At 41.5% G+C, this 26,818-nt stretch overlaps 1 long non-coding RNA gene across 1 annotated transcript in view; it reads left to right on the forward strand.

Annotated features, from left to right (window-relative positions):
• Nucleotides 1–26,818, forward strand: part of LOC147795494 (uncharacterized) — a 60,864-nt gene that overhangs the window by 3,589 nt on the left and 30,457 nt on the right. Inside the window, exon 2 of the long non-coding RNA XR_015423839.1 lies at nucleotides 3,781–3,896. This is a non-coding gene — a long non-coding RNA (uncharacterized LOC147795494). The remainder of the gene's footprint in view (nucleotides 1–3,780; nucleotides 3,897–26,818) is intronic.

Genomic DNA, 26,818 nt, shown 5'->3' on the forward strand with positions numbered 1-26,818 from the left:
CCCAGACATTTTTCTCAAAGATGCAATGAGCAAGGGCTCACTTTATGACAAATTCTACTTTACCCTCTTCCCATGTGAGAAATGCATGGGAATCTGCAACAAAGAATGTGACAGAGCTGTCAGGAGGCTGCCTGAGTGCAACAGCGAAGCCAAATCGGTAGAATTTACTTGAAATGACCCCATAGTGTAAACAACGTCCGCACCCTCTTGTACTTGAAGTAGCTAAAATTTCCATTTTTTTCATGGAGCTTGTGTTTAGTGGGACCTGTATCGTGGTCAATCCGAGACTCTGATTTAGCACTCAGTGTTGATGTTGTCAAATGAGTAAAGTTGATCACCAAGTGGAGATGGTAGATTGGTTGGGCACAATGGTGAGGATGGTAGAAAGCAATCATCCATATTCCATGTGTCCTCCATTGCTTGTATCGAGTCAGATGCACAACTGACATCCAGGTCATCAATTCTGGGCTTTTTACGACCAGATCTCTTCTTTCGGTGCTTTGACCTCCTTCATGTAGACAAATTGATATGTCTTGTATCGGTTACCCCAGGAGCCAATCCGACAGCAAGGCAGCATGGGATTATTTACATTGATATGTCTTGTATCGGTTATTCCCAGGAGCCAATCCGACAGCTAGGCAGCATGGGATTATATACATGTACATTGATACATGTATGTCTTGTATCGGTTATTTCCAGGAGCCAATCCGACAGCAAGGCAGCATGGGATTATTTACATTGATATGTCTTGTATCGGTTATTCCCGGGAGCCAATCCGACAGCTAGGCAGCATGGGATTATATACATTGATATGTCTTGTATCGGTTATTTCCAGGAGCCAATCCGACAGCAAGGCAGCATGGGATTATTTACATTGATATGTCTTGTATCAGTTACCCCAGGAGCCAATCCGACAGCTAGGCAGCATGGGATTATATACATTGATATGTCTTGTATCGGTTATTTCCAGGAGCCAATCCGACAGCAAGGCAGCATGGGATTATTTACATTGATATGTCTTGTATCGGTTACCCCAGGAGCCAATCCAACAGCTAGGCAGCATGGGATGTATATACATTGATATGTCTTGTATCGGTTACCCCAGGAGCCAATCTGAGGCAGTATGGGATTATATACATGAAGTAACAGATACCCTTCCAGAGGCAAGGGCATAATTCTTTAGGGAAAAGCATTACGGAATAGAAATTTCCCTTTACTCCCCTGCACTAGGAAAACACTCAGCTCAGCAATACACGTGAATTTTTTGTTTTGGATGACCATCTTAGCCAGATTTAGCTGGCTCTTGTAGCTGCTGCTGTGGATGGGATTTCATGCTTGAGTCTGTTTGGCATCTATCACGGCCTCAACCAATCAACAACCGTGTCTTGATTGTTTTCCATGTATGGAAGTACTGTGTTTGAGCTCACTCTGCTCTTCTTCCAAGCGAAAGTTACCTAAGGAACAAAACCCACGCAGGATTTCATTGTACCATAGTAGGTAGTTTTGTACCATACCGTGGTAGAACCAGATCAACACAATATTGTCTAGACTTACTTCCTTGCGTTCTAGTACATGTACATGTTTCATTACTGCATTAAAGCTCTTGCTTTGGTTTGTTGTCATGCCAGAATTGTCTGTGTACACCCCCCCCAGGCGTTCTAGCACCCACTTGCCGGCGGACGACAATATTGCAGGTTCAATCTCGAGGTCAAAATAATCGATAAATGCCTGACTCCACCTTACCTTCAGTGTATCATGAACCTGAAAGTATTTTTCTTTGGGGTTAGAAGAAGTTGCTTGACGTGGTGTCGGTAGGCCTGGCAGTCTCCTGCCTTAATTCCCTCCCTGTTTACTGATCCAGAATTTGACATCGGAGAGGATGTGGTTCCAGCAGCACACGCTATTCACACAGGGTCATTCACATTGCAAGGCATTGACAATACTCTTTTCATGATTGGTTACAATGACGGGCTCACCTTTGCGTAACTGAGGGCATTGCATCTTGACAACCTCAAAGAAATCGCTTTGATTTACTTCCAATTTCTTCATGTATCAAGACAGTAACTAGAATCAGTGGTTCACTGGCAAAAGAGCCATGTTTCATAGTAAGGTTAGAAACATAAAAGTCACCCAAGTTGAATATGGTGTCGTACGGTATGAGACTACAAGAGTATTGTGATGCCACGCCCCTCCGACGAAGGCGAGGGCACCCTCCTCCTCGAGGCGCGGCATGTCGGACGGCACGCCGGAGAGTCCCTGAGCAGCTAGGGATGAGTCCGTTGGGACCAAAGTGTACCGTCCCCCAAGAAAGATGGTCTTCGCCGAGATGATGGCTAATCAGAGTAGCAAACGCCACAATTAATTGTGGGCATCCAGTGCCGAATCGGGGACTTTAGCAAGTCTACGGGGCTTATTGTCAGGGCTGCGCTACACGCAACTCACGTCACGAGATAGCAATCTGCCCTTGCATCGATCGCAAGCTCCTATCAGGAACTATACTGCACCACCAATTAGCCCCTCAATCTATCGAGCCCCTCAGACTCGGACTTAGGCACAGTCACACTAGGCTAGGTGACTTTAACCCTTGCACAGGATCCTTGACCCTTACCTCAGGATCAGCCCTTGATCAGGATGATTAAACCTTGCCTCCACGTGCCTTTTATAGCCTTGGCACTGCTGTGACCACGCCCGGGCACGCGCTCACGTGACCAAGCAGTGACTTCTGCTGCCCTATCGCACAACGCGCCGCGCTTGCTTAATACACAGCTATGCGCGCCTAACATCTGCCTCTGTTACTGGGCAGAGTGCCATCTATAACTTTGCACCGTGCCTAGTGACTAGCGCCCTCTGTCACGTCACAGTATCCTCACATATGCTTAATCTATGAAGTTCATTGAGAAGTTCTTGCAAACCAATGCAACGAACCAATTCAGGAAGCACCTGAAACTGGTGTATGAAATCCCCAAGTTAAGTTTGTATACATTGTATATTTCATCATGAGACAGCCGGCTCTTTGATTTCTCAAATTTCACTTTGTTCCTAACCTGTGTAGTATCCTTTGGGTGCAGCACTGGCTGCGAAAGAGGGCACATTTCTAGATGTTAAATCCCTCTACATCTTATGAGGTTTCTGTGCTTTTCTTGCTTTTCTTGGCTAGGTCTTTCAGCACAGAGGGACATGTGCTCACATGCGGACGGGTGGGCTGTTTCTTAGAATTACATGTACCATGAGGAGGGTTGGATTCCTTCGAAACTGCTTCTTCTTTACTAAGATATTGTATCAATATCCCGGACCACCAGAAGAGTACATGTATCGGTAGGCCTGTGGCCTAAATGACTTTTGTAGCATTTTTAAAAAAAGATTAGAAAACTTAACAAATAGGAGTGTTGCACTTTAATTGCTCTATTTAAACCAGTAGTTGCTTTTCTTTTTTGTGTGGAAGACTTTAGTGACATGTATGAACTATGGAAAAACTGTAATTCTGCTGTGAGCTTTGTCCAACCATAAATTACCTAAAATATGGTACTGTACATGTACCTAGTACCTCCCCAAGAAGATGTACAACTTGTGGCCCTTAGGAAGTGCAGACACTGAGAAATTGGTATCTTTGCTAAAAATCCTATGATTCCTGAGGTCTTTTGGGGTTGAGTCTTGACTTGGTTGCCAACTATTAGGTCTTGAGTCTTCTGTTACAACCAGTGGTCTTCATTGATTAGCCTTTTTGATTACAAAATCTTGGTAAATAATTGAATCCACTATAATTTGCCATTTTCTACCTAGACAGCTGTTAAGAAGTTAACATCCAGCCTGTTCCTACTTATTCATCTCTTTGCCATCAACCTTGCAAGACGACATCACGAGAGAGAGAAAGTTACAATGTATCCATCCAAAAATTGGTAAGTTTATTTTCATAACCGGGCAGTGTAGGATTCTCATTACAGTTCATCAAGGAAAAGTATTTTAGTTTTATAATGAATCCTGAATGTTTATCTTCTCTTTTTCTCAGTCACAAAAATAAGAGCAAAGAAGTTTTTATTTGTTATATTTTTGGTCAGTTGCACAAATTTTCCTTTGTTCCCCATTCATCAAACTTGTCTTTCTCATCTTGAGAAATGTGTGGATAACAGTTCAGATGACTTCAGCGGGATGTATTTTTTTTTTGGCTTGTGCATCTCAACCAACCCTGCAAAATTCTGATGTGTTAAACTGTGCTTTGTAGCAGGGTTGACTGATTTAAATCATGTTGATTTAAATCGCTGATTTTAATCACAATTTCAATCCAATGACTTATTTGAACAATTACTGATTTAAAGCACTCTTTTGTAAAGCAATTAAATCAACCAACTCCTTCTAATTGCCAAGTACAACATGTTATCGACACATTTAGATATCCTTTCATTTCATCAGCACCTGATTGAACAGAACTTTGGATTCGAACAAAGTTGTTTAATATTGTCCCAGTAAATGTGTGAGGATCATTTGATTATCTGTCAAGCCAAGTGTCTTTTGGAGAGACTGTGTATGAAGAGTGAACTGTTTACACTCCAGCATGAAATGCTACCAGTACTGAAAATCTTCAGTTGTACCCCATGAATCACAAATGCTGTTTTAGGGTATTTGTTATGGAGGAATTTTGAGTACTTTACAGATACATGTACATGTACCTAGGCAAAGTCTTTTGGGCAATTCCGTATGGGAATTGAGAAAAATGGCAAATTTTAAAGCTGATGAAATGAAAATTAAATTGACTGTGCATTGTCAATAAATGTACACCTGGCACGGAACCAAAAGTTTTTTGGAAATTAGGCAGAGTAAAAAAACATGTTTCTCGTCCAGATTTTTGGAAAAACGAAGGAAGTGGGGCTTTTTATTTTGTATTGTTTTTTAAGATAGCCATCATTTTAAATTTCCTGCAGCCGTGTTTCCACTGTTCAAAGACATGTTAAAATGAAAGACAAGTTGGACAAAGAACTGAACATAATATTTACAGTGTTGTTTAGTGTTGTATTGGTCTACAATGAACAGGTTTATATTTATTTGCTTTAACAGCCAAAAGTCAAGATTTATTTTTGATGAGTAATTTCACAGATAAAATCAAACACCAAATGTCAGGTCTCAAAAGCTACAAGTGTACACGCCAAGCTATAACTAAAATGTGTTTATGTTTTTCCATAAACATAGGAAAATTGATTAAAAATATTTGAGGCAAGTTTTTTCTTTACATTTTGTTGGCTTACTTTTGGAAGTTGTATTTTTTTACTTCTGAGATTTTACCCCCGAGGTTGGTTCCACAAGGTTGACTAGAAATGGTCAACCACATTGCATTTGAATGTGGTCAGTCCAACTGTTGTTAATTACACTTATATGTACATGTACACGTACATGTAGCTCATATGGTTGAGATCAAATCACTTTAGATGTCTGCATTGTAGATGACTGCATTGCAGTTCTTCATTTCTAATAATGCATACATGTACATGTAACTGCATTGACACATGTGTGGACAATTATATTGTGATTTCACTGCACATTAGGTTATTCAATGTTCCTAGTTTGTGTAATCCGTTACTATGCTTAATGTATGCTGTTGGATACATGGAACAAGCCCTACCCCACAAACTGAAGCAAGATTAAGCAGTTTGAAGCTGACAAATGTATTTGAAGCAACTGCCTTGTTTCTGATCACAACTCGGGGTTCAGAACTTGGAAGTTTCATGTTCTTTTCAAATACACCCTTGTTGCTAGGTATAAAAATTGTAATAGCTTTCAGATAGGCATACACACAAATTGTTTTATGGTTTATATTAACATGAATAAAGCTTAAAAATATGCCCAGATTAATAAAAAGAAAGACTGCTGTTCAAGCATTGGCATTTTTCAAGGTGCATTTCACATGTGTAATTCAGCTTTACTCGGACACTCTCGATAGAAGCGACATTAAATTGATTGTACACGGACCATCAGTACCGATGGTCCGTGTAAAAACCTGAATGGACCAATAAGGAAACAGCGCCCATGGCTTGTGTATTGCCAGAACGTAGCCAATAAGAGTGCACATGCTCACCTTGCTCCACGCCCACGCTGACCACAGGGTTTTACGAGCGCTGTGACAGCATGTGGTTTCGTGATTTACCACTGCACTGACCTTCAAGGTGGTGACTGGGTTTGTCAAGCACCCAAATATTAAAACATAAAGTCAGCAATAGTAAGGAAAAAGAAAGAACAGTGCAGTGGGGAAAATTTGCAAACTGCCTGGTGGAAGTCATAGCAAAACGAAATAGAATAGTGCACACTTATTAAATTGGCTTTAAGGCAACGATATTGAAAACTCAGCTCCCCGAGAATGTATGCCTGCGTGGGCTTTCAATTTTTGAACTGGACAGTGTATTGTATGACGGAACTGAACCATTGCAAACTAGGTATACTCTGTTGATTCCACTGGGCAACTCAATATGAGAATCCAGGAAGACTGATAAAAATCATGTTGATTTAATGCTTCGTTCTTTATTCAGAACATCTTCAGGAACATCTTCAGATGGCTTTCATTAGTCTTTTGTTTTTCATTCTGTTGAGATATCTGAATATTATCAGTTGATCATCTACTGGTTTCCACTAGGCACGTACCAGGCTAATTACACACATGTCCATGTACTGTACAACTGTACAACCACAGTAAAAATTGTCCTGAAGACAGTGCTGAAATAATGAAGTCAATGTGAACTGCTTTACCAAAATGTCCCCGGTGTTTTTCATGTGTATGAGCTGATTTTTTTGTGAGGGTTCCATGGCCCCGTTTTGTCCCGGCCTGTCCATCGTATTCCTGTATTTTAATGGGGGTGCCCCCAACCTCCCCCGCATGGAGGGAATAGTGGGATGTGAGAAGGGAAAAGGGGGTGCAGGAGCGAATTTGGGTGTGGGGAGTATTCAGTATTGTCGAGTCAAAAGCGGGGTTCCATAATGGAAAAGAGGGGTGCGAAAAGGGAAAAGGGGGTGCAGGAATGAATTTGCAGTGTGCGGGAGTATTCAGTTTTGTGGAGTCAAAAGCGCATGTGAGAACGGAAAAGAGGGGTGCGAGAAGGGAAAAGAGGGGAGCGGGCGCGAATTTGCAGGGTGTTGAGCCTTCAGTTTTGTCGAGTCAAAAGAGGGGTGCGAGAAGGGAAAAGTGGGGTGGGAGAAGGGAAAAGTGGGGTGCAAGAAGGGAAAAGAGGGGTGTGGGCGCCAATTTGCAGTGTGTTGAGCCTTCAGTTTTGTCGAGTCAAAAGACGGGTGCGAGAAGGGAAAAGTGGGGTGCGAGAAGGGAAAAGAGGGGTACAAAAAGAAAAAAGTGAGGGCATGGAAACAAATTTGCAGTGTGTTGACCCTTCAGTTTTGTCAATTAAAAAGCGGGTTGCGAGAAGGGAAAAGAGGGTGCGAGAAGAAAACTTCGGGTGCGAAAAGAAAAAAAATGGGGCACGGGAGCGAATTTGCAGTGTGCAGAGTATTCAGTTTTGTCGAGTAAAAAGCGGGCTGCGAGAACGGAAAAGACGGGGGGCGAGAAGGGAAAAGAGGGGTGCGAGAAGAAAACTTCGGGTGCGAAAAGAAAAAAAATGGGGCACGGGAGCGAATTTGCAGTGTGCAGAGTATTCAGTTTTGTCGAGTAAAAAGCGGGCTGCGAGAACAGAAAAGAGGGGTGCGAGAAGGGAAAAGTGGGGTGCGAGAAGGGAAAAAGGGGTGCAAGAAGGAAATAGCGGGGTACAGGAGCGATTTCCAGGGTGCAGAGTATTCAGTTTTGTCGAGTCAAAAGCAGGGTGCGAGAACAGAAAACGAGGGGTGCGAGAAGGACAAAGTGGGGTGTGAGAAGGGAGAGGTGCGGACGTGGATTTGCAGTGTGGGGAGTTTTGTCGGGTCAAAAGCGGAGTGCGAGAGCGGAAATAGAGGTGCAAAACGGAAAAAGTGGGTTGCGAGAAGGGAAAAAAGGGGTGTGAAAAGGAAAAATTGGGTGCGAGAAGGGAAAAGAGGGGTGTGAAAAGGGAAAAATGGGGTGCAGGAAGGGAAGAGAGGGGTGCAAAAAGATTTTAAAAAGGGGCAAGGGAGTGAATTTGTGGTGTGTTGAGCCTTCAGTTTTGTCGAGTCAAAAGAGGGGTGTGAGAAGGGAAAAGTGGGGTGGGAGCGGAAAGCAGTGGGGCACGGGGAGCGAGAGTCAAAAGTGGAGACCGAGAGTGGAAAAGAGGGGTGCAAAAAGAAAAGATGGGGTGCGAGAAGAGAAAAGTGGGGTGGGAAAAGAAAAAAGGGGCAAGGAAGCAGGAACGAATTTGCAATGTCCGAGTATATTCAGTTTTGTCGAGTCAAAAGCGGAGTTCGAAAGCGGAAAAGAGGGGTGCGGGAAATAAAAGTGGGGTGCGAGAAGGGAAAAGAGGGGTGCGGGCGCCAATTTGCAGTGTGTTGAGCCTTCAGTTTTGTTGAGTCAAAAGAGGGGTGCAAGAAGGGAAAAGTGGGGTACAGGAACGAATTTCCAGTGTGCAGAGTATTCAGTTTTGTCGAGTCAAAAGCGGAGTGTGAGAGCAGAAAAGAGGGGTGCTGTGGGAAAAGGGAAAAGTGGGGTGCGGGAATGGAAAAGGTAAATGTGGGGTAAAGGAACAAATTTCCAGTGTGCAGAGCACTCAGTTTTGTCGAGTCAAAAGCGGAGTTCGAAAGCGCAAAAGAGGGGCGCGGGAAATAAAAGTGGGGTGCGAGAAGGGAAAAGAGGGGTGCGAGAAGGTAAATGTGGGGTACAGGAACGAATTTCCAGTGTGCAGAGTATTCAGTTTTGTCGAGTCAAAAGAGGGGTGCGAGAACGGAAAAGAGGGGGGCGAGAAGGGAAAAGTGAGATGCGAGAAGGGAAAAGAGAGGTGCAGACGTGGATTTGCAGTGTGGGGAGTATTCAGTTTTGTTGAGTTAAAAGCGGAGTGCAAGAGCGGAAAAGATGGGTGCGAAAAGGGAAAATAGGGGTGCGAAAAGAAAAAAAGTGGGGCACGAAAAGAAAAAAAGTGGGGCACGAGAGCGAATTGGCTGCGTATTGAGCCTTCAGTTTTGTCGAGTCAAAAGCGGGGTGCGTAAAGGGAAAAGAGGGGTGCGTGAAGGGAAAAGAGGGGTGCGAGAAGGGAAAAGTGGGGTGCGAGAATGGAAAAGTGGGGTGCGCGAGAAGGGAAAATCGCGAAAAGGGGAAGTGTGTGCGAGAAGGCAAACGTGGAGCGTGAGAAGGGAAAAGCGGGATGCGGGCACAAATTTGTAGTGTCTTGAATCTTGTTAAGTCAAAAGCGGGGTGCGAGAGGGGAAGGGAAGGGGTGGGGGCACAATTTGCAGCGTGTTGTGTCTTCACGTTTGTCGAGAAAAAGAACATTTAAAGGGACTGCATGCGGTACTATCTTTTAAGCGGGTGGTTGTTGGTCTGTCAGTTAGTCAATTTTTTTTTGCTTTGTTGGATCGTCACTTTCGTTGTTGCAACTTAATGTTACCCAAATACATACCCAGAACATTAATCCTTTAGGTTTCAGCAGCTATGGCTTGTTTGTTTGTTTTTTTTTTGTTTGTTTGTTTGTTTTTGTAGTTTTCCTTTTCTTCCTCTGGCAATGCACGCCACTCCTACCAAATGTTTTGATTTGCAGCTGTAAAATTCAACGTACTCGCTGGAGCTTGTTGCAAAATAAATAAGCAGATCGAGTACATGTATTTTGATAACAGCGACTTTAAGCCTTGGTGTTGAGATTTTGTTTTAGTGGATTGACATGTTACGGGTTCACATTTATAAGACGGGAAACAGCGCTTTTCAAGCATCATCGTCAATGTCAAATGGATTTCTTAATGAACTAAAATTCATAGCCAGATTGTTGCTTGATCAAACTTTAGTGTTACTATATTTTAGAATCACATTTTTTATGACAGGTGTACGTGTATTACCGTCTGTTTCTTCTCTCTGTGATGTCACCGGGGGCAGAAAGATTCTTCAGTGATTGGAGCAGTTGTGGCGGAGCATCATTCAGTTTTTGTGTGTCAAGTTGGTAGTTATCGACACCTGTATCGTGGCCATCTCTGGCACAGTGGTAAAAGTAGTCGTCGGATACAAAAATCCACCCCCTCCGAAATCCTTCTGCAAGATTATATGCAACGTGTTGTGGATCCTTATTGTACTGAGCTTGAGATGACACAACTATCCACCTTAAAGGAATTCTTTCATCTGGCAACATGCTACCTCTCCATACCGTTCCACCAAGGCGTCTTATCTCAGAAGATACTGTATCCTGGGAAGCACTCAGCTTGCCAGCAACTTGAAGGACGAACATTTGGTTAGCTAGAATGCTCTTCGTCTGCAGTGAGTCTTCATTTCCAGTGCCGTCTTCAGATACTTGATCTTCGGCATACTCAAAGGTCAATTTTCTCCATCGCTGTGACTCTCTTCATCAACATCACACATTGTCAGATGGTCTTCAACAAACTCGTCAAAAGCCACAACAATTTCAGATGGACAAAGACATCTCCACTGCCATTCGAAGAGAGCTTGCAAAACTGTGGGTATGTTTTTACCGCCACCTCTCAAATTGTGTTGATAAAAATATGTCATATTTAAGTAATGCCGGTGCTCACCGGCTTCTGTCGCTAGGCCTCATCTTGGATCGAAAAGGGAAATTCTCCTACAGTATTGCACAACGTCGATGAGTTTCATCATGTATGAAGTTAGGTTGCTGGGACCATTACATGAAGCACATCAAACTCCCCAAGCCGTCCTCCTTGCTCACCACGATACGCCTCCAGATAGGGCCGTGTATCTTTGAGAAAGAAAAGATTGGCCATCCTTACCTCTTTTGGGCTATGAAGTTTCACGCCATTAAGAACCTGCGAGTTGTTGATGCAAGTGAGGCCTATCAGACAGGTTTGCTCCCTTCCTAACTTGCTATTGGTCTGCGCCCTCAAGCCTTTGTGTACTTTCCTTTACGCTCATCGCCAATGCCAACGAAAAGTCTTCCTTCCCCCATTGTGCACTCTTGCCACTATGTTAGCGATTTCTTGTGAGTAGACTCCTTTTCTAAGTGTTCTGAAAGCCTTTGCCTGCCCAAGTTCTTGAGATTGGGCTTCGCGGGATTTCTGAACGAGCTTGAGTGTCTCGGGGGATAGAGTATATATGCCTCCCGGTGCAATTCTGCCCGTTTTGCTCAGGCTGACCAGCTTCTTCTTTGTTTATTTCTTCCTCCTTGTCTTGAAGTTCATTATTATGACCTATGTTCACCTCATCATCTTCATCACTCACTTCAACTCTGACCGCACGTTCACCATTAACCCCATCATCAACAGGAGGGAATCCTCCTATCACTAAAGTATCAGAGACTGAACACACTGGCCTCTTACTCATGCAATTTTGTCTAACAATTTGTGCCTTTCTCTCTTCGTTCACAACACCCTCGTGATCTTCAGGTGGAGCGCCATCAAATAGAAGGGCAAGAAATGCCTCAATGGACAAAGCTTTCCTGTAATTGCCAGATTTGATAATATGGTTCTGAACATCAAGTTTTTGTTTAGCCAGAAAGTTTTCGAACGGACCCCAACCCTTGTCCCAGAAAACGATGAGCTTTCTCGGAGTCAATAAAAACTGTATCATTGACTCTGTAAGCCCCAACGTTCTCTTGCCAGAAAGGAAATGACAGCGCATGTTAGAACACTGGTTTCTTGTGTTGTCTACATGTACATGTACATTATTTATTATACACGCAGTAGACCTCTACATAATTTGGGAAGTACAACCTGCAGATAGTTTTCCCAGAACAATATGATAATACACATGCCCAAAGCCCAACCACCGCTTTGAAAAGTGTGGAGGGTCAATCAGTGGTAAATCACTAAACAACATGCCTTCGCAGCGCTCGTAAAACCCTGTGGTCAGCCACTGTTTATGTGCTTGTAATTCTTGAGCGGGAAGGCCAAGGGGTGTGGAGCATGCAAGGTGAGCATGTGCACTCTTATTGGCTACGTTCTGGCTGTACACAAGCCATGGGCGCTGTTTCCTTATTGGTCCATTCTGGCTTGTACACGGACCATCGGTACCAATGGTCCGTGTACAATCAATTTAATATCGCTTCCATCGAGAGTGTCCGAGTAATGGTTACCATTTTTGTAATTCCGTTACCCCTGCCTTTTTTGGAAAAATGATGGAGTATGGAATATCTGTGCGTATTAATACCCTAAAACTGCTGCAAAGTTCAAACTATAGGTACATGTACATGCACTGTAAAAAGATAAATGGGTACCTGTGGCCTCTATGTTATAGATTTCATTTTAAAAATTATGTTTGAAAAAATGCTTCACTTACTGATGTAATTCCGTTACCGAAATATTCTGGGCCTTGGACCTTCCTACATGTAGGATGTTTCAATATTTTATTACTGGTTTGGTGGTTGGGCTATAACCAGACATTATTAAGGTGTTTGCAATCAGGACGGTCAACGACTAATTCATAACATGGAAAATAATAGTCAATTTTGTTCTGATATGTAATTCTGTGACCACGGAATTGCCTTATTACTGTACATGTATGTACATGTAGATGGATTTCTTGTGGGTGTCTTTTTCTGAGGTTGGCAAGCCCGTTGCCTGACCAGATCCTGGGGGATCGCTGGGTGATGAGCTAATGATATGAACATTATGATTCAAAATCGCAGAAAATTCCACGACAAATTTCAGAAGTTCAATAAAAGTTTATCAATTCTAGTAATTCATTATTGACCCCACTCACGTAACGAAAACTTTAAATCATTTTGGGGGCATTGATAAGAGTTCATTTTACACTTCTAAAAGAAAAATTTGCGCCCAAACTTTGTAGCGGGTATATGAAATTGACATTTATGAATGAGAATATTTGGAGTTTGATTAAATTTCTCCTTTTGTGAGATTGCGGGTAAAGTATTACTCCATACACAAACATTGGAAGCAAAAATTTGAAGTGCCCAGTGTTTGGGCTTGTGCCACTTACGTGTATGCAATCTTCAAGTGTAACCAGTGGTAACCGTGAACCAGCACACTTGAACGAGTGCTATCATTAAACCCATACTTTCTCATGTCTTTGATATTATCAGTTTTGGCGGGTTGGATTAGTGTCCTTGCTGGGTAGGCCATGCAGCAGTTGTTTTAACAGCAAATGACCAGTGAAAAATAAACAACATGGATTATACTCAAACTCAAAAAGAAGGAAAGTGGGCAAACCATTTTGAGTGTGTGTGTGTGGTTTGTGTGCCACAGCTTCGATATGGATTTATTCATAAACTCCAGCGGAATACCAACATACGTATATTGGGCAAACCGGTACACAAGGCAGCACCTGCAGCCACCTCGCATAAAACCATGCACATTGAGCTGAACCCTGTGCAAACGTGATACCCATGACCACAAGAATTCCCCAAGGCATAAGTTCCAAGTATACCCCAAAACTTAAGGGCGTTAGTCAAGAATGTCAATGATACCCACTATCACTGAGTTGAGAACGTCCAAAACGGCTCTCGATTGATTTAATACCAGGCACAATACGATGTGGATCATCATGATGTTCCTCTGCACAAACTTCAGTACTATCGATATAGGGGGATGGCCTTGGGTTAGTTTAAAAGTTATCTTACCAATCAACAGCAATCTGTGGTTATTAGGGGTATTAATCATCTTAAAATAATGTGTGGTGTTTCTCAAGGCTCTATTCTTGGCCCCCTTCCTTTTTTCTACTGTAATCAACCGAATTTCATGCGCTGCGTATTCATTTGTATGGTACCCATATACTTCCCCACATGTACTTGTAGAGGAAATTTCTTCCTTACATAGACAGGACAAACTGTGCATTGTCAATGCCTAGCGAAGCACGTGCAGGTTATGGCGTGGTGCAGTGCCAAATTCGAGACAGCTATTCCTGCGCATGCTGTCGTGAGAGGAGTCACGTAGAGTGCTGGTCGCTCTTCGTTTGGGGGGTTTCTTTAGTTTCTAGCCACATTGCTTTCCTCCTTGGTTGTTTTCTTGAAGTAAAAGCTATTGTTGCATTGAGTCCTGACTGATGGCTGTGGCCGACAGCAATTTAGGCGTGTGGGACTAGATTCTGGAGAAGCATACTGTTGCTGCTGATACGAAGCTTGGAATGCTGTAGATTCTTCCGCTCACTAATCTTCTGGCAGATCTGTCATCCTCTGGTAGCGTTGTCCTCCCCTGTAGTTTTTACGTCTTAACCTTAGTTCTCACAGTATTTTTCACCAATTTGAAATAGTATACCCGATTTCCACTATTAATTATTGCCTTTTTTAGACGTTTGTCCAATAATCGGATCCAGTAGATGTTCCTGATTCTGTTCTGAGCCCAGTTAGAAATAAATCATTTCGAGAGTGACCCGCAAGAAATAGTCCAACTGATTTTTAAAATTTTTTTTCTCACTTGGTCACACTACGTTAATAATTCTGATACATCTTTTAGTCTTTTCGCTGATGAAAGTAACATATTTTGTAGTCATGGTGATGTACATGTACTTTACGACACAGTTAATCATGAGATGAGAAAGGTATCTGATTGGATTAAAGCAAATAAATTAACACTCGATATAAACAAGACTAATGATATGTTGTTTAGCAATCAAAAGCACCACCTGCCTACTGGAATCTATAGAGGATAGAGAGATAACAAAAATTGACACAACAAAATTCTTGGGATTATACATGTACAATGTAGATGACTGTTTAACTTGGAAAAAACACACCAGTCATATTTCTACAGTTATTTCAAGATACGTAGGTGTCATCTTAAAGTTAAAATCGATCTTTCCTCACAATATCTTATTTGCTTTGTATATTACATTACATATGGGATTCTTGCATGGGGTAATAGTGGTAGTGGTCATCTAAATTGAATCCTTAAATTACAGAAAAAGAGTTCTATGTGTTATCAACAATGCTAATTATCATGAACCTACATGTAGTCATTCTCTCTTTTATAGCTCTAAAATTTTAAAGGTCATGATATCTCTTATCTTCAACAATAACAAATTGCCTAAATCAGTGTGGACACTGTTTACTGAAATGATGGAATCCACAATTTTTTTACAAGGCAATGTCTCGCATTTCAAAGGTCTCATGCCCGGACTGCATTTTCTAAAGCTACTGTAAAACATGAGGGGCCAAAGCTGTGGAGCTCAATTGACAATTCATTGAAAAAATTGCCAGTTCCTGCATGTTTAAGGGTAAATATAAATATAAATTAATTCTGTTGTGTTTTTTTCTTCCGACTTCTTCTCCCCCAAATCCTCTTTGTTTTGTACACGTTTCTTCCACCATCCACCTCAGCAACTTTGGATCTTCATCAAACTTACACCAATGAAGGACCCTTATGTATAGATGGTCCTAGAACAAAGATGTTATGATGACATGTTCGAGTGATTTATTATTGAATTTTTAATATTTATTTCAGCCCATTGACTTTGTACACATTTTTGAGGCACCATTTTCCTCATCAAAGTTACACCAAGCACAGACCTTAAGGCAAAGATAATACTAGAATAATTATGTCATGATGACGTCACCAAGTGATTTATTATTAAATTTTGAATATTTAAATGTCATGTTAATGTAGTAAAAATCCATATAAAATCAACCGTGACCTCCGGCCAAATTCTGTTTGCGGCAGGTGTCAGAGTAAAAATGGGTCTTCAATCTCATGTGGGTCAAATCACGTGACCTTTCCTTCTGGACGAAACTGGAAGTGGGCTTATTGTTTAGAAGTGGTAATAGGTATCAACTTGCTTTCAATGGTGTTAGTCGGTGGGGGTGTAGTATTCTTCAAATCATCTGCTGATGACATCATGTAATCATTGAGCGCCCACTAGCGACAGGCTAAAAATTCTGAAACCGGAATTTTGAGTGGATGTCTGCGGCAAAGTTTGTCCGAATCACCTGAAAAGTCAACATGTGTGTGAAATTTGGGGCCGATGACGTCATTAGATCGGAAGTGTAGTATAAAAAGTTCTCTTATTTTTCAAAATTCGGTAAAAAATCAAACATAACAGATTTAAGCATGAATTGTGAAGTGAAGTGGATAAGTGGTGTACACATGTACTTCTTCACACAGATGAAGCACCAATGATGAAACCTCTTTATTTGTGAACACGAAAATCCATTTCGCATAATGTGCCTTGGCTGCTGTGGATGTGCAATATCTGTCTGTAACGTGTGGCCAGCAGTGCACTGGCGTAAGGCATATACTCAGGACCTGGCAAAATGCAGAGCACATGGTGCCTGGAGCAGATCGCATTGTATGGAATGCCGAAAGGGACAAATGTTTAAAATCTCTAATCTGTGCTCTTTCCGCGATAACAATAATGTTTTTTTTTTTTTTTTTGCATTGCACGTCTGGTTGAGTTGAAACCTTGCAGATAGTTAGGAAGGGAAGCTTTATAAACCGAGATTGGCTTCATGTGATGACAATGTCATTAGCAAACGAGTCACGTGACATTAGAGGTGCACTATTTAAAACTCCTGAAGTATATGTCCAATTGGGTTCAAACCTTGAAAGGGAAGTGATTTAGACGATTATTGACCTCATGTTATGATGACGTCATCAGGTGAAAAGTCACATGACATTAGAGGGGCAGCCTTCACAGCACTATATACCTTGAAGTACATGTCTGATTGGGTTCAAACCTATCTTGAAAGGAAAGAACTCTAGACGAACACTGACCTGATGTGGTAATGACTTCATCATGTGATTAGTCATGTGACATTAAAAGTACATTCTTTACAGCCCTATATCTCGTGAACTTCATGCCTGATTGGGCTGAAATTTTGTTGATAGCTGGAATGGGAAGTGTAACAGGCAAGGTGACATGATGTAAAGGGTGCAAACTTTAATTCGTTATATCTCCTAAGATCCGAAAGGGTTGAAATATTTCGTCATAATGAGGTCACCAAAAATAATATTAGAAGTTTTGGGAACTCTCGGATAGATGTTTGAGTAAGAAGTGAGAAATCAAAGTGTAGTAGTATACCAAATGAAGGAATGCCCTTTTCTTAAGAAAAAAAGGAAATGCGAAAAAGTCCTTTGCTCTGTCCTTAAGACTGACAAAACCTCTAGTTTTATGTGTATTTATTATTTGCATTTAATTGGTAACAACGTTTGTCTGTAGTTTCTGTAGTGTTGTCATACGTGTCCATGGAGCCTTCACTCGACAAGCATATGCTTCTTGGGGGTCTCCATCCATCAACTAAATATGTACCATCGTTATCTCTGAATATTATAAAATATATAATAAATGAAAATAAAGTGATGTGAAAGTGAGTAGAGTTAATGTAAATGACAGCCAAAAAAAAATAACTGACTTGTCAGGGTGCCCGGAGCGCTGCGCCGCTTCGCAGGCATGGCCCGGGCTAGACTGCACAGGTACATGTACATGTGTGACATGGTGTTTAGTGACTGATTTCATTCTTCAAATGTTGCCGTATAAGCCGCAGGGACATTTTCAATGTATAAGCAGCGTATATTCCGAAAATTACGGTATGTTAAAAATATATCTGTATTAATAAGAAATATTGATGAATGGAACTCAAAAGCGAGCAGGGAGGTTCATTTGAACCCCGCGAACCCCCCCAGCCTACAGGCCTGGTTGGTGAGAGTGAAAGAATGATCAAGGATGGTATGGGTCAAACTGGGAGTGGATTTGTTTCCATTCATCTACATGTTATGAGGTCAGATTGAAGACTTTTGTTTGATTTTGGCGTCAGAGAAGGGGATATGGTGGCCGACTTTTGCTTTTTTGGTGCCTAAGTAAACTTAGCTATTTTGCCAGCTTTTTCATCACCCGGAATACTGCAATGGCCGCAGTGTTACCCTGATGTTGAATGTTAATGAAGATAGCTGGATGTCACAAGCAATTTTATTCTGAGGTATGGGATTACAAATACATGTAGCTTGTATGGCACTGAGACAATCACTAAAAACACAGCAATGAAGAAGTTTGACATTTTTTATCCATTGTACATATAGGGCCTGGAGGAATGGAGGATGGTAAATAACTCAGCTTTGAACATAAAAAGTTTATACATGTAGATGTACTGGTACCACTGTTTCATCTGAAAATCTTGGAATACTTAACCCTAAAAGAGCGGGGTTATATTGGCCCATGTCACAGTGGAGAGGAAGGGGGAAAGGGATTCCCTCCCCAAGAACTCAGCAGTGCCTTGCTCGATTTTGTAAAAACCTACCAGGCATGTAAAGACACTCCTTACCATTATAAATGCAAAGTTTGAACTCATTATATGCTTTTGTTGCTGTGGTCATATGAAGTTCAAGGCTACATGTGTACCATACCAGCTATGGGTACCAGTACCAGCCTGCGTACATTGAGTACCACAGTGGAAAAAGTATACGTTGGTGGCTGATCTGTCGCGGAAGAATCTACGCTGCGCAAGAAAAGCATACATACGTGTATCATTTTCACAATATTCATGTCAAAATGACAACAGAGAGTTACTCTGAAAACTCTTAAAGAGCTCAGCTCTTAAAAAAATGAACTTGGCCAATATACTGATGGGAAAAAAAAATGCGAGTGTACAGATTCTGCCCCCTCCCATGGCCCATTTAAGGTGAAGTTGGGAAATGTGAAGACTGCATCTGACAGTGTTGAGGGCAGGATTAAGGGAGCCGTCAGTATAGATTTGAAGTGTGTTCATTATTTTGTTACCAATATTACCTCTGACATTGATGTCATCGATATGTAATATTTGGAAGATTTTATGCCACAAGGAAGGTGCTAAGCAGAGAGAAAATAACAAAAGGGTATTGGAGTTTTCTGTGTGGTTTGTCACCTTATCAAGTAGTATTTAGGGCAGTTGTTTTTATCTGTACTGTATGGTTTCAGTGGTTAAATACAAATCATTAAGAATCTATGGTAAAGGGTTAGTGGAGGGTTATTATCACATTGAAGTTGGAGATGAAATCGGGAAGTGCACTGGAGAGCTCCAGTTTAGAGTTTAAGAGCTTGGTATTGAATGCTGTCCAGTGTTTGTGTCATTCATGTACATGTGATAGTAGAATCTGAATGAAAGCTTCACATCCGTACTCAAGAATAGGTTTGATACACCAGTTCACTAGTAAATTCTAATTTGTGTGCACACTATGCTCTTGTACATGTAAACTGGCATGTCGAAGCAACAAGCTTGTGTGGCCCATTGATAATGTGCAGGGCCCAGATTTCAATGTTGTGTCCCTCAGCTTCTGTACCTTTTTTCACTCTTGTCTTTGGGAAACCCCCTAAAATTATTATACCTTTTACTTTTGGTCTAAAAGAGTTTGATTCTAAATAACAAAAAACAAGCTTTGCTTCTCCCCAAGTGCATGATCGATGTCAAAAGAACTATGGCTCCTTTCTGACCCCGTCCAATTACATAAAATAGTTTTGTACTTCAGGGTACTATGCATCACTTGTACTGTGCAGAATTGCAGGTTAAATTGCAGGCTACAATACTTTCAGACAGGGTTTAGATATTTATTTGCCACAGATATGCACACGTACCTGTAGATGGCCAACTGAGAATGCTGGATGGCACCCAAACATATCACACATCTTGGTTTCACAGCTCATGCACACAGAACGGACCTCATGCTTTTTGAATGAACAACATATTTCAAGTTCTATTTTGTTCTCCAAAAATCTCGCTCACACCGGAAAGTAATAGCCATAATGGTTTTAGAGAGTTTCCTGTAGACAAAAGTAAAAACAAGTGCAGAAGCTGTGAAAAGAATGATGTTGAAATTTGTGCCCTTGTACATTTTCAATGGGCTGCTCAAGCTTGTTGCTTCCACTTGCCTTTTATATGCATGCGTACATAAATAAGAGTTTATTAGTGAACTGGTCTATTAAGACAGAGTATAACTGAAATAGTACATGTATATTACAGTCAGTGCCCAATAGGATTCTGTTGATACAGCAGTTAAGTTTTCTTTTGCTTTTTACAGCGATATTATCTATTAACTTGTTGTCAAAAGTAACGCCCAGGAATTTGGTCGATTGCAGGATTTGGATTCAGTGGTTTTGGATAAACTTAAAGAGAGAGTTATTGGTCTTCTGGGATTCTTTCAGTGGAAAGGGTTTTAGTCATACTTGTACCAGTAGCTTGCATTTTCTAAGAAACTTGTTTTTCAGGCTTTGTTGGTGGCCGATTCAAGATTAAGGATGTGGTATGGAGTGGATAAGGTGGCAAAATGAAGATACAATGTATGGCAGGATCTTTCCCGAGTTGGAGAATGGGAATGAGGTTACTATCTTTCTACTGTTTGGGACATTGAGAAGTGTGCCAAATCATGTTGAAGATTAAAAGTATTCCCTGACTTTTATGGGAAAAAGTTTGATGTCCTTATTGTTGATTCCATCTTTGCCAGGTGTTGTGCATTTGGAGGAATCAATGGCATGATTCAATGCAATGATATTTATTGAATGGTTCATCAATTACATTAAAGTATCATTGTTATCATTTAGATTTAGATTGTTTTCAGTGTCTTGTTACATGTAAGTATTGATGGAAGAGGGACTGTAATTTTCAGTTCTACTGATTTTGGCAAAGTTGTTGACCAGTGCCTTGGCTTTACCAGAAATGATATCATTGCCATTGTAGTATTAAACTGGATACTACCACTTGTTTGGATAGGATCAATCCATTTGATCTTGTTTCTGATAACTTTTGTGTTAGTCTTGGGATTCTATTATCGTAAAATATTTTAAGGTTTTTCAAAGCCTGATTGTGTCTTTCTATGTGAAAATGAAAGGCACTGTCCAGTATGATGGTTCCACCTCTGACTTATTACAATCAAGAGTGAAGTCAAGGAGGGTTGTGTTTTGGTGCAAACCCTGTTCGCCATCTTTGCCTTCACCTAGTCAGAGGATGGGAACTACATGTACACTGTACATGTACATTCACACCAGAAGTGACGGCCGCTTCTTCGACCTTGCCCACCTGAGAGCAAAGACCAAACTGGAGGCAGTACTTCCCTGAAAACAGCTCTCTGCCCTGAAAACAGCTCTCTGCAGATGATGCAACACTAGTAGCACACACATACATGTACAAGAGCGACTACAATGACTTTTGTTGCGCATGCTGGCAAGGTGTCTGGTCTTCTGATCAGTCTATAAAATACCAACATCATGGGGCGAGATGTCAGCCCCATTCCCAACACCTTAATTGGTGACAACACATGAGGGGTCATAGACAATTTCATCTGTATCTACCTGCACCTGAGTTCATCCATTTCGAGAAACCTCTCTCTATACGCTGAGCTGAGCTCCTGTGCAGGCAGAGCATAAACAGCTATGGCCCACCTACCAAGAGGGTTTGGGACCACTCCATGCTTACCACCAATACCAAGATGCAGGTGTTCTGGGCCTGCATTCATAGCACTCTTCTTTACAGCAGCGAGGCGTCGACCTGCATGTAATACTCCTGTGTGCCTAACAAGAGAGAGAAAAAGAGAGAGACCAGCTGGAAGTAGGCTGTCAGAGAAGTAACCCTGGCTGGCGAGCAACAAAGAGAGACCAGCTGGAAGCAGGCTATCAGAGCAGTAACCCTGGCTGGCAAGCAACAGAGAGATACTAGCTGGAAGCAGGCTAGCAGAGCAGTAACCCTGGCTGGCGAGCAACAGAGTGAGATCAGCTGGAAGCAGGCTGTCAGACCAGTAACCCTGGCAGGGGAGCAACAGAGAGAGACCAGCTGGAAGCAGGCTGTCAGACCAGTAACCATGGCTGGCGAGCAACAGAGAGAGACCAGCTGGAAACAGGCTGTCAGAGCAGTAACCCTGGCTGGCGAGCAACAGAGAGAGGCCTGGTGGAAGGACAACAGGAGACACAGACACCAGCAAGCTGGTTTAGCTCCTATGAACCCAGGCACAGGCTTCACCTGCAGCACTTGCAACAGAGCCTGCCTTTTGAGGATTGGCCAGTTCAGCCGCCGCAGGCGCTTCAAGTGAACCACTGTTTAACCAACTCAGGCTACATTCAAACGTTTTAAATTCACTTAAAATGCATGGTAATTACACCTGATTTGGTGTAACTTTTGCATTGAAACGATATCTGGATGCTTTCCAAGTTACACCAAATCAGTTTTATTTCAGTGTTAAAATGGGGATTTAATCCACCTCAGAGGGAGGGTTTAGCATTGAACCAAAATGGTTTTTGCCGAAATGCATCCGGTTTTAGCCAGTGCATTGACCTAGAGTTACGTAACAGCTTTTCTTTGGTGCGCTTTTGTTATAAACAATGAGGTATACAATGTAACTGCATGCTGAACGACCCGTGCAATGCTATCACCCTGCAAAACTGCCATTACAACGTGGGAAACGTGGTCACTCTCACCTGCCTCTCCGTGGTATATTGCCAGAACTGCCACTGTAATTGGAAAAAAGCGATACATTTTGTTGTATTTGCCTTCTAAAGATGCCTAAGACTGGTAATATGTCTGTGGCTGTGGACTGCTGATGAGCATTTTTCTAGGGCAACCATCATTTGTTGCATCGCAATGATATATGAACAAGTGTCTCCCGATAGAGCACCATGTTGCAAACATAACACAAACGCTGGTACTCGGGTGACAATCAGCATGTTTTTACAGTAAGTATATCGTATGGTGTTCCATATATGCCATCCAGCGTCACATTTTTCAGCCGGCGTCACATTTTTTGACTGGTGTCACTTTTTCATTACTTCATCGGAAAGACCTATGGAGGCCAGGATCTCGTCCATCATCAGTACCGCCAGCTTATTATAAAACACTCGAAAACTAGTCTAATAAAGAATGAAGTTATCTGTTGTGGAGATTCTCACACGTACGGCAACATTTGTCAGAGAAAAAAGAAAATTAGACAGAAACGCATGTACATGTAAGTGTAACCCCAGGGTCAATCAAGAAGCAGTAGCTACGACGAAACAGCCTTTTCAAACAGTGACACTTTTCAAACGCAAATCCACATGCAATCCTCAAGACCTTGGGAAATCATTTCGTTGAGTAATAAACACACACCCCCCCAACAAAGAAAGATAAATGATCTCAAGCCCATGACCAGACGACCTCCACCGGGGAGTGCCTGAACCACGGACCATTGCCTGAACAACTTCAAATGTGTGAAATACCTTTCTACTACTGTAATGAAAAAAAATGATCAGTCTTGGCTTCTTCTGGACAGATTTTCATGGTTCAAAAAGTACTTCCGGAAAACTGTGCGTGATTTTGTATTGCTGACAACTTTCAACCTAGAAAACGTAAAATTTCTCAAGGTTATGGTGCGTGACATTTTTTTGCCGAGAGTAGTTACATTTTAAATTATAGACCGTACTGCGATAAACGCTCCCTCAGGAAGCATGTCTTCAAGATGGCAAATACCATACCAACCAGAGTGAGCAATGGGCCTCCCATACTGGGTTCGATTTTTGTGGCAACTAGTAATCGTCAGTATGGGAACATTTTTCACTCAAAAAGCTTGTAGAAGTGAGAAACCAAATTGAGCGAGGTGAACTTCCACGACCAATCAGGTTCATTAAAGGGCTGTTTATTTATTTACATACAGTTAAAAAATTAAATACAGTTACAATATGGTTGAAAAATAAGACGCCGGTTGAAAAATGCGACGTCCGTCGAAAAATGCGACGCCAAAGTTCTTCATGACCCCAAGAAAAGGAGATAAACCGTTTTGGGTTAAAGCTGCCAAATTAAATGGTTCCAAAGGCTTAGTGGGTTTTAATTTTACGACCGCCATCTGTGGTGAATGAACATTTTAGCTTTTACTGTTTCCACAAACACAGTGTCTGAACATAGCCTCGGGTTCTCCATTGTCTTCCTAGACTGGCGGATGCCAACAACCCTTTAGTGGTTGGGCAGTGGTCATTTCTGCATGTGTCGTTTAGCACAATCCAATTTCTTGTTGGAGGCTATTACAAGGGGAAGCTGGAGTGTGGGAACTGTGTGGTGTGTCAACCCTGGTGCCTTCTCCACTATTGAGACAAACCAGATTGTTATTGATGTCATCAATAATTTATCCATTGTGGTCAAGTTTAGAGTTGCTGCACAGCAGGTTAAGACTGTTGAAATCACAGCCAACAATGTAAGGCTTGCTGGTACATGTACATTCAATGATCTGATTTGGAATTCCACAGAAGTGTTGGAACCTGTTTTGTACTTGACGGCAACACCATACCGGGTACTTTAAAGCACACCCACCACCACTTTTCTTGTTAGTATTGTTTCTATCATGTCAATAGACATCACAACCAGGTAATCTAACATTTTTCTATCATCTTTTAACCACATTTTGTGGATGTAAATAATATCCGGTTTAGTGGGCCAAGAATGGATCTATAGCCTTGTTAAATTCTTTTTAGTGGGCTTTGAGAGATGAGTGCATTTCATTGTAAAATATTTCAACTTGTGATAATGAGGTAAATATTCATGATGATGTGTTTGGATTGCCTTAGGGGAATGACTTGCAATTTGCTAGGTAGACTACATGTACATGTATGTAGTTGCTTGTGTTCCCGTCTTCATTTGGTGTGAATTCGCCATATTCTGTTTTCCTTGCACCAGTTGGTGACTGTGATGCTCTTCTATGTCTTTTTTTATGTTGCCTAGATTCCTCAGGTTGAGTTTGGAGGTGATCAGTTTCAGATTTTTGCAGCTGTTCTCTGGTCATGTATCATTGATAGTATCTCAGATTTGCATTACTCTGGTGAAGTGAGTAGTTCCAAGATGTTTAGCTCACTACAGAGGCACTGGTGTCGGGGGGGGGGGGTCCATTTGCGCAGCTGTCCTATCTTCAGTTTGGGTAGTGGCATCCTTTTGTTGTTTGGCAGGTGTTGTGATTTGGGGTTATATTAAGCATATACATTGTATGATACTCTGATGTTTTGTATTCCTCTTTCCTGTTAGATAGTTTTGCACCCACAGTGAGCCAATGCACTTTGAGTGTTGTTCCCCACATTTGCAGCCTTTATCCTGATCTTTTTGTCGACATTGCTCATACAAATTGAATCTTGGTTTTTGGCTCTGGGTAAAAATTGACATACATGTTCATATAGATTAGGAGTTTTGTGGAGGTCTGAGTCCATGTAGACATCACTGTATGATGTGTTTTGGTCATTTACGGCTTTTAATTTGAGATTGCGATTCATTCTGAGCGTGACTGATTAATCTGTCTAGTGTTGATCATTATTATTCAGAGGGTAATTGTGGGATATCGGTTGGTCCCATCAGGTGTCTGATTCCATTTTATCTTCCATTTTGTGCTGAATTTAGTCCTAAATGGGCCTGGAAAATGGGAACATCGATATTATTAATACCTCTTGATTTTGAGATATCTTGCCAAAAGGATCACAAAGTAGAGGAAGGGTTGTGAATGTGTAATTAATCATTTGCCATGCACTCTGGAGCATCCAGTGATTATGTCTGATCATGGCGAGACCATATGTCATCTCCCAGAAGGATTCACTTCACCAACCCCTGCAACTCATCCAAAGGTTTAACAATGTACATCTCTCACTGTTTTTTGATGCTGTTTTTTCAAAGTGGCAGCCAATGGGATTATTTTTGTTTCTGCCTGACATGGGTTGTCTTTAAAAGTAGTGTACTAAGATACCGGGTACTGTCATTGTTGATCCTTGAATTCCAGAAAATTTGAACTTACTGCTGTGGATTTTCCATGCTATGACTTGTACTAATAGCACTTTCCCTGAGAAAATTTTAATGGTAAAGTACTGTACATAAGAGCAATTTCCTTCAGGGTGACATCATATGCAGCAGTGTTTTTTTGTCAAAGGTGCATATCATTACTAATTTTTGAGAATTGTTTGCTGGAAATTTCTAAATACTGAATTATTGTTATCAGGTAATTGGTATGGAAACCTGAAAGCTTCTTGTTGATTGGTTTTTTGGGGTGTGTGGTAGTATTTCTGAAAATGTTGAGGCATACCAAAATTTGTAAGTAAAAAGAAAATTCGATTTAAGTTAAAAAAAAAAGGTGTTTACAATTGTTATTATTATTTGAATCAAATACCCTGCTCTGTAGCATTCATGGACTTCACTTCTTGCAAAAGTAGTGGTCTGCTGGCAAACTGTGACAAGCTCAGTGACCCTCCTGATTCAAATTCAGTTCTGACCTGCTTGCAATAGCTACATAATATATCTAAGCAGGGAACAGGGACACTGCTTGGACAATGTTTTTTGTTCTGGTCTGTTGCATTGTTCAGGCCTTTAAAGAAAACATGCAGATGATCTCTGGTAGTAAAATTTGTCTTACAACTGAAACATCTGCATGTACATGTGTGTAAACTGAAGGTCAGAGAGCCTGTGCTTTCATTTCCAGCAAACTTTCTCAAAAGGAAGTGACTTTTTATCATGGCATGTCAGTCTATTTGTTGGTGTGAAATTGATATGTCCAGTTGCCATCTGTAGCATGCATAAGAATAACAGGTTTTGAAATTAAAACCATTATACATGTATACTGGTACTTTGACAATACATTTAACAGATTACTTCCTTGTCTTTGCATTGAGTGGCACTGCCACTTATCATCAGCTACGAAAAACACACCCTGATGTAAGGATGAGAAACATAGGTCTGCTTCATGCAATATAGCTACACCGCAGACAGCTCTTCCCTCATGCAAAAGAACTACCCTTACAAACCAACAGCTTTAGAGATTGATAACAAATCTTCCAAAGGATTCTCAACATACCCGTCCTTTACATACTCCGACTCCAACTCTGTGCCTTTTAAACAATCTGTCTGGCACTTCCACTTGGGCAGTGGCAGTTGCTCACCTGGAT

This window comes from Acanthaster planci, unplaced genomic scaffold (genome assembly GCF_054643075.1).
Source record: "Acanthaster planci isolate LZ-2023a unplaced genomic scaffold, COTS_SCS Contig14, whole genome shotgun sequence".
Classification (NCBI taxonomy): domain Eukaryota; kingdom Metazoa; phylum Echinodermata; class Asteroidea; order Valvatida; family Acanthasteridae; genus Acanthaster; species Acanthaster planci.